This window comes from Neofelis nebulosa, chromosome 9, assembly GCF_028018385.1.
Source record: "Neofelis nebulosa isolate mNeoNeb1 chromosome 9, mNeoNeb1.pri, whole genome shotgun sequence".
Taxonomy (NCBI): Eukaryota; Metazoa; Chordata; class Mammalia; order Carnivora; family Felidae; genus Neofelis; species Neofelis nebulosa.
The window spans coordinates 130688595-130702018 of NC_080790.1; the positions used below are offsets into that span (position 1 = coordinate 130688595).

At 44.8% G+C, this 13424-nt stretch overlaps 1 protein-coding gene across 5 annotated transcripts in view; it reads right to left on the reverse strand.

Annotated features, from left to right (window-relative positions):
* Positions 1-13424, reverse strand: part of ADNP (activity dependent neuroprotector homeobox) — a 33020-nt gene that overhangs the window by 17030 nt on the left and 2566 nt on the right. The window contains exons 1-2 of one of the 5 annotated variants that reach the window (XM_058685965.1): positions 12047-12720; positions 9841-10014 (exon numbers count right to left, since the gene is read on the reverse strand). The exons of 1 other annotated variant lie outside the window; for it this stretch is intronic. The gene's annotated coding sequence lies outside the window, so the exon portion shown is untranslated. Of the gene's footprint in view, positions 1-8402; positions 8474-9840; positions 11546-12046; positions 12721-13424 lie in introns of those variants that run through there. 3 more of the 5 variants (XM_058685966.1, XM_058685967.1, XM_058685964.1) reach the window with 3 other exon arrangements.

Genomic DNA, 13424 nt, shown 5'->3' on the forward strand with positions numbered 1-13424 from the left:
GCATGAACAGGGGAGGGGCAGAGAGAGAGGGAGGCACAGAATCCGAAACAGGCTCCAGGCTCTGAGCTGTGAGCACAGAGCCCAACGCAGGGCTTGAACTCACGGACCGTGAGATCATGACCTGAGCCGAAGTCAGACGCTTAACCGACTGAGCCACCCAGGCGCCCCGCAATTTTTCTTTTAAAAGGAAATGCATCTATGCATCTCAAGCATTTAGTCATGCAGCAAGAAAAGCAATGCTGGCTGAGAGTTTTTAAATTTTTATTCTAAGAACTGTGCTTTCCTTCCAACAAGGTAAATGCTAGCACAAATGGCTCTTCTTCACATAAAATGTGGTTAGCCTGAAATGGAGGTATGCTTTTATTTATTTAAAAACAATTTTTTTTATACCTTAACTAATGTCTCCACCCAACATGGGGCTCCAACTTACAACCTGAGATCTAGAGTTGCATGCTCCACCAACTGAGCCAGCCAGGCACGCCTGGAGAGATGCTTTTAAATCAATTTATATTGTGTAAAAATACACGTAACAAAATTTACCATCTTAACCATTTTTAAGTATACAGTTCAGTGGTACTAAGCAGTCATAATACCATTTTACCATCACCACCACCCATCTCCGGAACTCTTTTCGTGATGCAAAAGTGAAACTCTACACATTAGACAATTAACTCCCCATTTCACTCCCCTCTGCACCAGGCGAACACAATTCTACTGTCTCCATGATTTTGACTGCTAAGTATTTCACGTAAGTGGAATCACAAAGTCTTTTTGTGACTGGCTTTTCCTTTTGCACAATGTCTTCCAGGTTTGTACGTGTTAACCTGTGTCCGAATTTCCTTCTTCAAAAAAAAAAAATGTGTTTTTTTTGTTTGTTTGTTTTTTTAACGTTTATTCATTTTGAGAGACAGAGAGAGACCAAGCCCAAGTGAGGGAGGAGCAGAGAGACAGGGAGACACAGAATCCGAAGCAGACTCCAGGCTCTGAGCTGTCAGCACAGAGCCCGACGCGGGGCTTGAACTCACCAACCGCGAGATCATGACCTGAGCCGAAGTCAGACGCTCAACCGACTAAGCCACCCAGGTGCCCCCAAATGTCCTTCCTTTTAAAGGCTGAATGATATTCCATGCTATGTACGTGCCACATCTTGCAGTTGATGGGACACCTGCGTTGCTTCCACCTTTTAGCTACTATGAATACTGCTGTGAACATGGGTGTGCGGTTCTACCACTTCCATTCCCATCAACAGTGCACAATGCTTCCAATTTCTCCCCATCTTCACCAACATCTGTTAATTTTTTATCACAGCCCTCTTAATGCGTATGAGGTAGTATTTCATCGTAGATGTGATGTGCATTTCCTTAATGACCGTGAAGGGTACTGAGCATCTTCATGTGCTTACTGGCCACTTGTATGTCTTCTTTGCAGAAAGGTTTATTCAAGTCTTTGCCCATTTAAGATATGCTTTCACATGTAAAATATACTTGGGATTTCCAAGACTTAGAATTAAAAAATGAAAAATATCTTGCAAGTACCTTTTCAAAAATATTGACATGTTGAAATGACCATACTTTGGATTTACCAGGTTAAAAACACATTACAATTAATTTCATTTTTAAATTAAATGTTAACATTAAATGAAATTAAAAGTTAAAATGTGGCTACTGGAAACACAGACGAACCTTGAAGACATTAGGCTAACTGAAATAAGCTGGTTACAAAAGGACAAATACTGTGATTCTACTCATAGGAGATACTAAATGTCACTACTGGAAAATCTGAGGCAACAATGCTGAATATGGAACCAAATAAGGTTTGGTAATAATTTTATCAGCATGGACAGTCTGGTTCGAAATCAGAGGCATTTATCATTGATGAGTCTCTGCCAAAACTGTGAATATTAAGCATCTGTTAAGATTTCTTTGCACAGAACAGATCTTCTAGAGCAGGTCCTGGATGTACAGGAACGTTGAAGGCCTTTGTAAAATTCTGGACCTTTTGGACAGTATTAAATGAATGACTCTATGGTAACATACTAATGGTCCCCAACTGTTGAGTACTCAAAAAAAATCTCAGTGAAGGGGTGCCTGGGTGGCTCAGCTGGTTAAACATCCGACTCTTGATTTTGGCTCAGGTCATGATCTCATGGGTTAGTGAGGTTGAGGCCCACATCTGGCTATCCACAGACAGTGCAGGCCTGCCTAGGATTCTCTCTCTGTCTCTCTGCCCCTCCCCTGCTTGTGCTCGTGCACTCGTTCTCAAAATAAATAAACTTAAAACATGTAGCAGTACAGAAAAGATTTTCAAAGATTTTCCATGTGTTAAATTTTTAAATGAGTTTACATTTCTTTCAAATGGTTATAAAGGTAGAACTGCAAAAGGGGAGAGGTGCTAACAAAAATAAATTAGGAAGGCTTTTCAAAGGTGACACAGTGATGAAAATTTAAGTTTACTAAGTTTTGTTTTCTTCATGTGGTGTGGCTCACTAATACCAAACCACAAATCTAGTGGGAAAGAAACAGCCCCATTCACATTATCTTCAAAACTACAATTACACTGTGACTCAAATGTTTTATTTTAAATACTCATCACAGGCGAATTCAGAGTTAGTAAAACTATGACCTGAAATTATAATTGATACAGTGTGGTAAAGAGGTAGTCATGGCTGTAAATTACAATCACTATGAATCATTTTTTAGCAGAGACCGATCTTCCTGATCTCAACTGATGGACTTAAGAACCCTTAAAATATGCAAGAAGACAAGGGTGCCATCTCAGTATCCAAAGCAAAGAAAGTCTATTGAAAAGATCTTGCTCGGTTTCTTCTCCTCTGCTAGATCTCTAGCAATCTACAATGGTGGCTGGCACGTAGCAGGCACTCAACACACGTCGACGGAATGAACAGTCCCTGCCTAGAAAGGACTTACAGAGATGACACCCCATAAATACACACAGGAAAAGAAGCAAAGTGTCAGATGTGTGACAAATTAAATGCACTGAGGTTTCATAAAAGGGAGAATTCATTCGCAGCAGGGGAGCTCAGGAGAAGGTGGAAATACAGGCTAAGCTGGGGCCACTAGGTTAGTTGAGAGTCTGCATTCACTGCAAAAAAAAAAAAAAAAAAAAAAAAACCAACAAACAAAAACAAACAAACAAACCAACCCTTGCTGGCACACAGTTCCAGAGGTGGGAAAGGAGTTTTAGGAAGTACTGCACAGAGTCCAGAATGGCTGATATGTCAAGCTTCTGAGTAATAATGAATGACAAGGTTGGAAGGGTAGGTCGGGGACAGGAAAGAAGCCTCGAGTGTGAAGCTAGAGTCTGCTGCTATGTCTGGCAGGCACCGAGATGCTGCAGATACTAAAGTAGAGAAGTGATACAGTTCTAATGGCACTTTAAGAGAATGCATCTGGCCATGGTCGGCAGGTCCCATTTAAAAAAGGCCTAAAGGAAGTCTATAAAGAGTGGCATACCAGGCCTAAGCAACTGTCAGAATTGCCTGAGAGAGCTTACACCCGTTTCAGACCTATGCGATCTGAAAGGTCTGCAAAATCACCAGAGCCTTAGGTACAAGGTAAGGTAAGGTAAGGTAATACGATATTGAAGTGATAGCAAAAGGTGAAGTTCAAGGCTGAACCCTATAGCCTACATTAAAATCTGTTTTCCAGTAAGACTATATTGTTTTTATGAACAAAAATTTAGCTGACCTATCAGCCACATGTAAAATTGTTACCTCACAGCTTCAAACTTCTGTAACAAATAGGGTCACAAACAAAGTTTTCCTCTGCTCAAAAGAAAGATGGTACAATGTAGTGATTAAGAATACAGCTCCAGCTCCAGAGCTGGACAGATCTGTGTTCAAATATCCTTACTCTTGCCACTTACTAGCTTTGTGAACTTAAAGATGTTACTCAACCTCTGGAGGTCTGTTTCCTTATGGTATATAACCAGAAGGACACTATCCCCATTGTTCAAGTGCCAGAAGGATTAAATGAGATGACAGCAGTTAATATTTATAGCAGTTATCATTATTATCTTAAACCAGATCAGATACTGGAATAATCACTTTGAAAATTATGAGCTCACACCACAGTATATATAATCTTTTTTAAAAATATGGACTATTATTCCTGAGATTCAGACGTGGTTGCCATACACCTGTTCCTATACACATTATAACGCGCATTCACACACATAACAGTGCTTTCACAGAAAATGTTTATGGGAGCTTTTCGTGTTAAAGAGTTAGCATATTCTTAACTTCACAAACTCTGCGGCACTTAAGACGTTTATGCAATAGCGTATCTGCGGGTACCCACAATAAGCCTAGGTGACTTACGGTCACATAGAAACTTAAAGGTGTGATCTAGATTTTGCATATTTATTATTTTAAAAAGCATGTGGGTCACTTCTCTTTTAAGAAGACTTCCAGACTACAAGACTAGTGCCTGTAACTGGAAACTCCCTATTACTTGGGAGTATTTGGATTTCAGATGAGATTCCTAGCTGTGACCGCCAGAATCTACAGAACACCAATGGAACCAATCAATGGCTTTCAGGGTGCACTTCTGAGAGTGTGCTGAAACTGTTAAGATATATACATGGATGGAAGGGGAGATGAAGCCAGAGGGACAAGATGACAGCTGAGCAACTGGAGGTATGGTCCCTAACCCTTTATTGATATTACATACTGGAGTAGACGCAATTTTACGTGACAGGGAGAAAGATGCCTCACAGCTTACCGCCCACCCCAAAAGGATGGAGACCATCTCTAACACCCTAATCTAACTTCAGAGAGTATGAGACGGGGAGGATTTCCCAATTTACTCCGTTTTAAACAGGCATTCCGGCAAGGCAGGGACATAGCGTTGGGGCACGACTCCAACACTTTGGTGCCTACGTAAGAACTCCATAGCTTTAGTGCTGCTGCTGTCAATTTAGGTGGACAACCTGGCTTAAGAGATATGTGAACAAGGGAAATCAATTCACAAGTGGGCCTAAGAAGACATCTAGGTACATCTACTTTTAATCATTCCAGTGACATGTCCTTGTCTTCGCATCTAAATCGCCTAAGACGAAAAACAGGTTATTTTTAATCCCTTAATGGTAACATTTCCATGCTCTATCAAAACTACTCAAATAATTTTCCCAGAGTAAGGGAAAGGTTAGTTTTCTCCTCATCCATGAATAAAAGAATAATTTACTTGAATCACCTCAAGTTTTTCTAAGCTACCTCCAAAGAGTCAAAGTTTAGGCAAAGCTTTCTTTGTAGCAGAAACATTATTCTTGCAGCAGGCTTTGCCACTTGCTGGCTCAACCCTCACACCTTCTGCAGAGAAGTTTTTTCTTGGTGTTGTTTTTAAGCCTAACTGATTCAGAACCAGGACTTTGAGCCCACTGTGTAAGACACTTCCAGTCTCCCTTTCACGAGAGCAAGAACTCCAACTACTGACTTATGTTTACAACCCCAACTTAAAATTTTAATGAGTTTTTCTGTACTTCCACCAGACAGAAGTTTTTTCAGATATATCACATTTCAAAAGAAACCACTCACACAGGTTTTCAATTGTTGCCAGTTCCCACCAGAAAAAGATGCAGATTTTCAAGGGAAGCACAGGTTTCCACACAAAACTCTTCAACGGAGCACAGAGGGTTCAGAAAAAGGAAAGGCAGAAGGGCAAAAGCCAGCAATTATCTGTCTAAGCAAAAATAACTGCTCAGAGGAGAGAAGGACTAAGACTGCCCTAAACCAAAACACTGGAAAAAGCAACAGGACCACAAACAAACTTTCTTTTTAGATCCTTGGACAGGCAACTCCAAACTAGACACACACTACTTCAACTAACCAGCCCCCAGCACAATTTTCACCAGTGCTCTCTTGCCAGCCTCTTTGTGAAGCCCACTTAGGATCCTTGGGTACTCTCTGATACAGAAGCACAAAACATCACCATGAAGCATTCGTGTGTGCCCTCATCAGCCAAACAGCACATGGGAACCTATAAAAGCCTATGTTCCAGGCACAGGCCTGGCACAGACACATTCTGTAGCTCACTTCATCAGTGCATGTCGCAGTGCCTTGATTTGCCCACTTGTGAAACAAGGACTATCCTGAGAGAGTTGAGAATGGTTTCATAAAGTGCCTGGCAAATAAAACAGGCATACCATTAATATTATAATACCATAAAGGCCAGCAAAGAGGCCTTTCCACTCACAGCTCACCCTTACTGAAATCATCAACCAAGTCATGTGAAAAGTGACACATAAACAGCAACAAGCCACAGCCGAGTGACTCAATTATAACTCTATACCCTTACTGGAGAGGGAGTTAGGATGTGTAGGGATTTATTTTTAATTCTAAGGGATGGTCAAACAATGCACAAGTCTCCTACAGTAGATCATGTGCATGCTTTTGAGTTAAACCTTAACCTTAAGTCTTAAACTGCAGTATATGTTCAGGGCAGTCTTCCCTTAGTAAACTCTACCAAAAGTTCTTATGCTCTCCTTAATTTCTGAACCTTCATTTTTGGAACACTGCTGACATTCTGGAGATTTCAGTATTTCTCTAGCTGCTGTGTTAGAACTAAACCAGGGATCAACAAAAGCAAGGCAGCTTGTGAGTGCACTTCAAAGAACTACAGGCAGAGGCTAGCTGCTGCAGACACGGAGAGGACAGAACCCAGATGGAAAGAATGAAAGGAACTTTGCATTTTACACTCATTAGAAAATGTGCGCCCTCAATCAAAATGGTTCCTTTATATAGCTGGCTCACATTTTATCTGTGACTTCCTAAGATAGATAGACACATATATCACAATATAATCAAGTACACCTATCTGTACCCCAGTTTGAGAAGCTTGATAATACGTGAGGAGAGCCTTCTTCCAGTGAAGCAGAATATGGATTCTCATTTAAGCAGACTCCTAAACTGCCAGAGAGCAAAGGTAGGTCACAACCAAAACATAGGTCTAAGGAGTACGAAGACCCTGAGAGACTGAGGGAGCACAATCAGCCTTTCCCTCACTTTGTAATTAACAGGATCAGGCTATAAAAAGCATAAAGTCACAATGGAATTGTGGCCACTCATGCTGGGCCAAACACAGATGGCCTCTTTCATAAAGTAGCTCAATGATTAAGGCAGAAAAGTGTCAATGAGTAAATAAGAAATGGCTTCTACGTTCAAAATTATCAATTCAGTTAGCGTGGGGCGGTTTCTCACCAATTTTAAATGCCAAGTTTCCAAACTAACATAAAATGTATAACTGACAGTGATGCACAGCAGCAAAATATGGCCATTTGTCCCAGACTTAATGTCACAGGCTCTTAGAAAACTAGGGGAAGAAAAACTTCCTAAGTTTGTGAGGCTAAGAACATGTCAGGCTCTGTGAATCTAACTAAATTATTTACTTAGGGGAGCAAAGTTTTACTTAATGTTCATGTCTCTTAGGCAAATAAATGAAAGTTAAACTCCCCATGAAAAGTATTTTATCTTCTGGAAGACATAACAGACTTTAAAGTGAAAGTCTTTTAAAAGTCCAGGATGAACACGTGGATTATCACACAACAGTTTTGAGCATCTTGGTAAAAACTACAAATTAGCTTCTAATCTTATCGTAAAATAAAATTTTTCATTTTTTTGTACTTTTCACATTTCTTAAAAGTTCATCTAAGATTTTAACAGGTTATTAAAAAAAAAAAAAAAAACTACAACGTCTAATTCATTTTTTCCATAGTTAACATACTGTTTCCCAACCGCATCTCTAATGCATGGACTTTGTATTTAATAACAGGCCAGTCATTTTCAACTCTAAAAAAGCGGGTTGTATTTGAAGTGTGTATATATACACACACCCATTAATGGACTCAACCTGCCAAAGTCTATTACAACTTATGCAATTTTTGTTACTTATATATAGTTCCCAAAAGACAAAAATACCACTGAAATTCTGAGGTTTTTCTTTCAATCTCTCTCTACCCAAGTATCGATTCCTACCTGCTCCTTGTTAACAGATCAGCCATATCATCCTCGTTAAAGTAATTCCCACAATTAAACATGTAGCCAGTGTGTGTACATCTTAAATATGTGAATCAACAGACTGCTAAATATCTACATTTTAAAATACTGAAAACTATATTCAGTAGATATTTTTCAAATTTTGTGGATAGTTACTAGTAAAGCGACCTTATTTAATTCTCCTTTTCATAATCAAATAAGTATGTGCATTTACATTATAACAAAAACCAAAAGCCATTTTTACTTGATAAAAGCCTATTAGCTGGTTATTTGGTAGCAACTACATGTTCACGGAAAGGCCTATTCTAATCAGAGACTCTTTCTGGTTTTTAAAAGCTTAGCAACTCTTCAGATTGGGTCATCAAAAAAAAAACAATAATTGTGAACTTACTTGACACTTAATCTGTTCAACATGGTGACGTTTTATTTTAATATAAATAGTATTAGAACTTTTCCTGCACTCTGGTTTAAGGAAAAAAAAGAGAAATTTAAGCAAGACAAATTCACAGTGGGTATGTTTACAACCAATGACTTCCAGGATAGCCGGGGCCAGAAATCTTTAGAGATTCAAAGCCCAATCTCCTAAGTTTTCTATACAGAGACTTTAAGAACCAGAATCAAAGATTTGGTTGGTTCAATGTATAGCAGCCTCTAATAAGGTAATTTCAGTAAATTTCCAACAAGGGCCAAGATAAATTAGGAATTTCTATTAAAAGTTCAATTAAACAGAATACCCATCCCCACCCTCTGGTTTATTAAGGCTTTTTTTTTTTTCTTTTCTTTTCTGTACTTTTAACAAGCCCTCATAGGTTTACCTAAATTCCAGCCTTCAAGCCCAACTGTTTCACCTTTTATTTATTTATTTTGACTAGTAAAACCAGGAAACCTTGAAACTGCAAAATACATGCTTTCTAAGAGATCACAGCAAGTTCTCCTGTAGGGGAAAAATGGCTACTACCACTAAGGACAATCAGTTAACACTGTATCGTATGTATAATTTGCCAAAGCAAACAAAAGCACCTTCACAAACTTCACCTCAAACATGCACTCAAGTAAGTTGTTTTCAAATTACTCATTTAAAAACTCATACAAGTATATACCAAAGACCGAGTACAGGTCAAAATTATACTTGTTTAATAAATACCGAGCAGTTTTTAAAATTATAAATAATACCACTTAGATTTAGTATCTGATTCTTGAAGTCACTAAAAAATTGCAAAAGCAGTATTTAATTGTCTCCAAATGGACTATCTGAACCAAACTGCCTCCTTTTCACTCACCAAAATGTTACTTGGCAGCAAATGCTCAAGGAAAATTCTCCCTTAAGCACCAACTGAATAACTGTGTCTATCAAAGAATACATCCATTCATATCCCCACAAATTTATCTTGGTGTATCTATATAAAACTTGCAACAAAGTCTTAAAGTACCCTCTGAGTATCAACTACCACTGTCAGTCATTGGTAGCAAGTTCATGTTCATGGAAAAAGTCTGTTCTGATCAGAGAATCTCCAAGGTTTATAGAAGCTTAGCAACTCTTGAGACTGGTCATCAAGATAACAGTAATCGAGAACTTAACTTTATACACAAGAGTGCAGAATGCAAACCATTAAAACAATATTAGCAACTTAAAAAATTTTTGTCTTAAACAAGCCATTAAGTCATTTCTCTGTTCAGAACCCACGACTGCAACCAGCTCTAACCGGTTCCTTGAGGAATGTGGCTAGGCTGATATTTTGGAAGTGTTGGCTTTGGTGGTGACCAAGGAGGAAGAAGTCTCTGGCCTCCCTGTTGCTGCAGTTCCCACCCTCCAAAATGAATATACCCACCGGTGTGAATTGACAATGTGGTCCAAAGAGCAAGGCAGGAACGGAGTCCAGATCCTCAAAATGGTAGTACAGGGCATAACCACTAGGCCACCTATCAGTTCAGTACAAAAAGTACAACCCTGTGCATCATGGTGCAAAAGCTGGGGCCTAGGTTTCGCATTGTGCATCTCACACCTATGGAAATAACAAGAGGAGTAAAATCTATAGAAATCAACACACCCTAAGAAGGTGGGTGCTCACAGAAGACCGGTGTCAACACTTTTGCAAAGGTGGTTGGCTACTGAGGATAATGAACGGCAATTACAAGTCCAAAGTTGGAAGGCAACAAAATTTGACAATCAACTCTGTTGAGTTTGACAACGAAGAACTCAACATGGGCTCGATGTTTACCAACAAGGCTTTGCAAATCATGACACCCATCTACATGCTCATGAAAATTACTACCCCACTGAAATCTAACATCCCTCGAGAATGATTTTTAACTCTCAAAGACTTGGAAAGATTTGGGCCGTGAAGAGAGGAGGTTATCAGCAATACTCCCAAACCCATTACTCTCAGGTTTTAAACTTTCCCCTTTACCACCTGACCTTGGAAAGACATGGTGACACATTCAAAGCTTAAGGTGGAAGAATTCCAGAGAACAGGAAATCTGTGTACCAAGGATGTGCCAAGAACAAATGTGGATTGTCAGGGTCAACAGTTCTGAACAAGTCAAAAGACAGAACTTCTAAAATGCTGGGTGGATTCTTTAAAAGAAATAAAATCACCGCTCTTGACTCACTTAATCCTTCGCCATGTTGCTGTCAGCTCACCAACTAAGAGTGCGAGAGTGTGTCTTGCTGGGTCCATTTTCCCATGGTCTGTAGAAGGCGCTGTGAAGCACATCCTGTTCTAGCTCTGGGGCCCTTCCCCCCTCTGCAGCCTTACCCAGTGCAGGGAATGCGCCCCCTACTGACTCCAACACTCATCGCCTTTAGCCGACTTGGCTGCGGTGCATTTTGGGTGGGGGCTGGTATTTTCTTCGTGGCCATAAACCAGAAGCAACAATGCAGATTTATAAAGAAACTGTATCAAGCTACCCAGGAGATTTTTTTTGTTTGTTTGTTTCCTCCTGAAGGTTCAAGACACTGGCACGAGAAACATCAGGGATAGGAATTGGGCGTGTGGGGATGGACAGCATTAAAATGGCAAACACAGGAAGCAGTTTGGTTCTTTTTCCCTCCTAAGCCTTTGTCTGAGAAATGGGGTTATGGCAAAGAACTGTCCAGAGGAACTGGTGAATGCAAGAACATCAAGAAGACTCAGTGTGGACACACGTGTAACTAAAAAGGGTATCAGACCTTAGTGCCTGATCTTGGGCAGAAGAGGAAGAGAAGCAATCGCGCCTTTTCCAGCAGACAGGCATCCAGGTTGGGGGGAGGGGAAGGCAGGCAAGCAGGCAGCCCAGAGGAAAGAGAGGTGAATAAAAGGGTGCTCAAAGAACTCCTCCCCATTCATTGCATTAAAAAAAAAAAATCTTTTCGCAGCTTTCTGAATTTCCATTTTTTACCGTCTTACTGCAAAGTTGGGGCTCAGAATGCTCGGAAGAGGTCGTGCTGACCAGGCAGCTGCGACTCTGAGAAAAGGGGGTGGTGGTGGACTCCGTGGTTAGGATAGGAGGGGAGCTGGCATGTTAGGGAGGAAGGGTTGCACGGCGGAGGCACAGACTTTCCACTCCCGTGCCATGCATGCTCCCCGCCCCCCAATCTGTCCCCCCTCCCCCCAGCTAAGGGTGGGCAGACCTGGCAGAAGGCTCGTCCCAAGCACTGGGGGTGTGCGTGGGGGGCTCGTTTTGGGAGGGGGAGGGGAGGGAGGACGGGAAGAAGGGATTAGTTCCAGGGATGGGAGCTGCTCGGTTCTTGCTGGGGGCGGGGTGGAGGGAGATGCCATCAGCGGCACGAGCTCCGGGGGCCAGGCTGGCTGCTGGCCTCGGCGGGCTCACGGGGCGGGGAAGGGGGGTCGGGCTGCAGGAGGAGGCGCCTGGACCCCGGAGCGGAGCCCGGGTAGCGGTCCGCGCCGGGGCGGGCGCTCCGTCAGCACCGGAGTAGGCGAAGGAGCGTATGCGGCCGGAGGGCTGGCGGGGGAAACAACAATGCGCCCGCGGGGCCGGCTCGGCGGGAGCGGGGCCGGGCGGCGGGGTCGGCGCGCGGCGGCCGCCGGGGCTTACCTTGACTCGGCCTCGAGGCGCGCGCGGGGCCGGCGTGCTCGGGGGCCGGGCGGCGGCGGCGGCGGCGGCGGGCGGATGGCGGCGGCACGGCGGTGGCGAGGGCGCGCCCTGGGCCTCGTCGCGCTCCGGCTCGGCGGGCTCCGGCTCGCGCCGCGGCCGCGGCTGCTGCCGGGGGGCGCGGCGGGCGCAGCAGAGCGGCGGGCGGCGGCGGCGGCGCGAGCGGCTCCCTCCAGTCCCCGCGCGGGCGGCGGCGGCGGCAGCGTCGTCGAGCGGTGCAGACAAAGGAGGGGCGGAGGGAGGAGACGGAGGGTGTGGGAGAGGCGGCTTCACCGGCGCGGGCAGGCGGGCGGCGGCGGCGGCCGCGCTCCTCTCGCTCCTCAGCAGCGGGGACCGAGAGAGGGAGCTGTGTCTGAGGAGACGCCAAAATCCCCCTTAGCGCTGCCCGCGGGAGGGGGAGGGGGCACAAGATGGCGGCGGCCGGGAGGGAGGGGGGGGGCGGGAGTTCAGCTCATGGATCCCGGCGGGCGGCGGAGGGGAGACCGGGCCGGCGGAGGCGGCGGCGGCAACGGGCGGGGGAGGGGGCTGATCCCGCGTCTCCCCTCAGCAGACAATACAAGCGCCTCGGAGCGAGTCCCCGAACCTGCCCTAGCCAAAATGGCGGCCGAGAAAGAGCGGAAGTGACGTAAATACCTCATTAGCATAAGAGGACTCATTGTCCAGCTAAGTAGGGGGGGCAGTGGGGGGCTTTACCCCTTCCCCCCATGTCCCCCAGGGACAACCGTCTCACTCCCACCTGTGCTTGCACCAAACTTTTTTGGAGGGAGGGTGGCACCAGCACCCCCACCTAAGAGAAATTATATAATCCCCTCTGAGGGGGAGCTCTCGCGAGAACCAAGAGGATTTGCCATTGACCCACTAGGAGGCGCCGCGGATAATGGCCGCAGTGCGCTTCCAGGGCCCGTGTGCACGGCGGGCGCCTTCCTCCGGCCGCAGCGCCGGCGGCGGAGGCACAAGCAGCGGGCCGCAGCACGCCCTGCACTCAGTCAGGTGGCCGTGCTGGGGATCCCTGCGCGGGCCCAGCTGGGCCTGGACTACATCTGGCGGGAGGGGGCGTGCGGGCAGCCCGGCGGCTCCACGTGCCGGGAGGCCCGCGCTCTCACGGGCTCGGTGGCCGCGGGAAGGGCAGGGGCACCTGGGCGGCCGCGCGCGATGCCTCCTGCCTTAGATGAGGCGTGAGGGCCTCGTGCTTCACACAGCGACTGGAGAGGAGACACAGGCCCTCGGAGGCCTGGCCCCGTCCCGGTGGGGCGGGCTACTCGGTGGGCAGGGGCTGCGTCTTACAGAAGGCCGGCTGCCGCCCTGGGACTGGACATTCTTC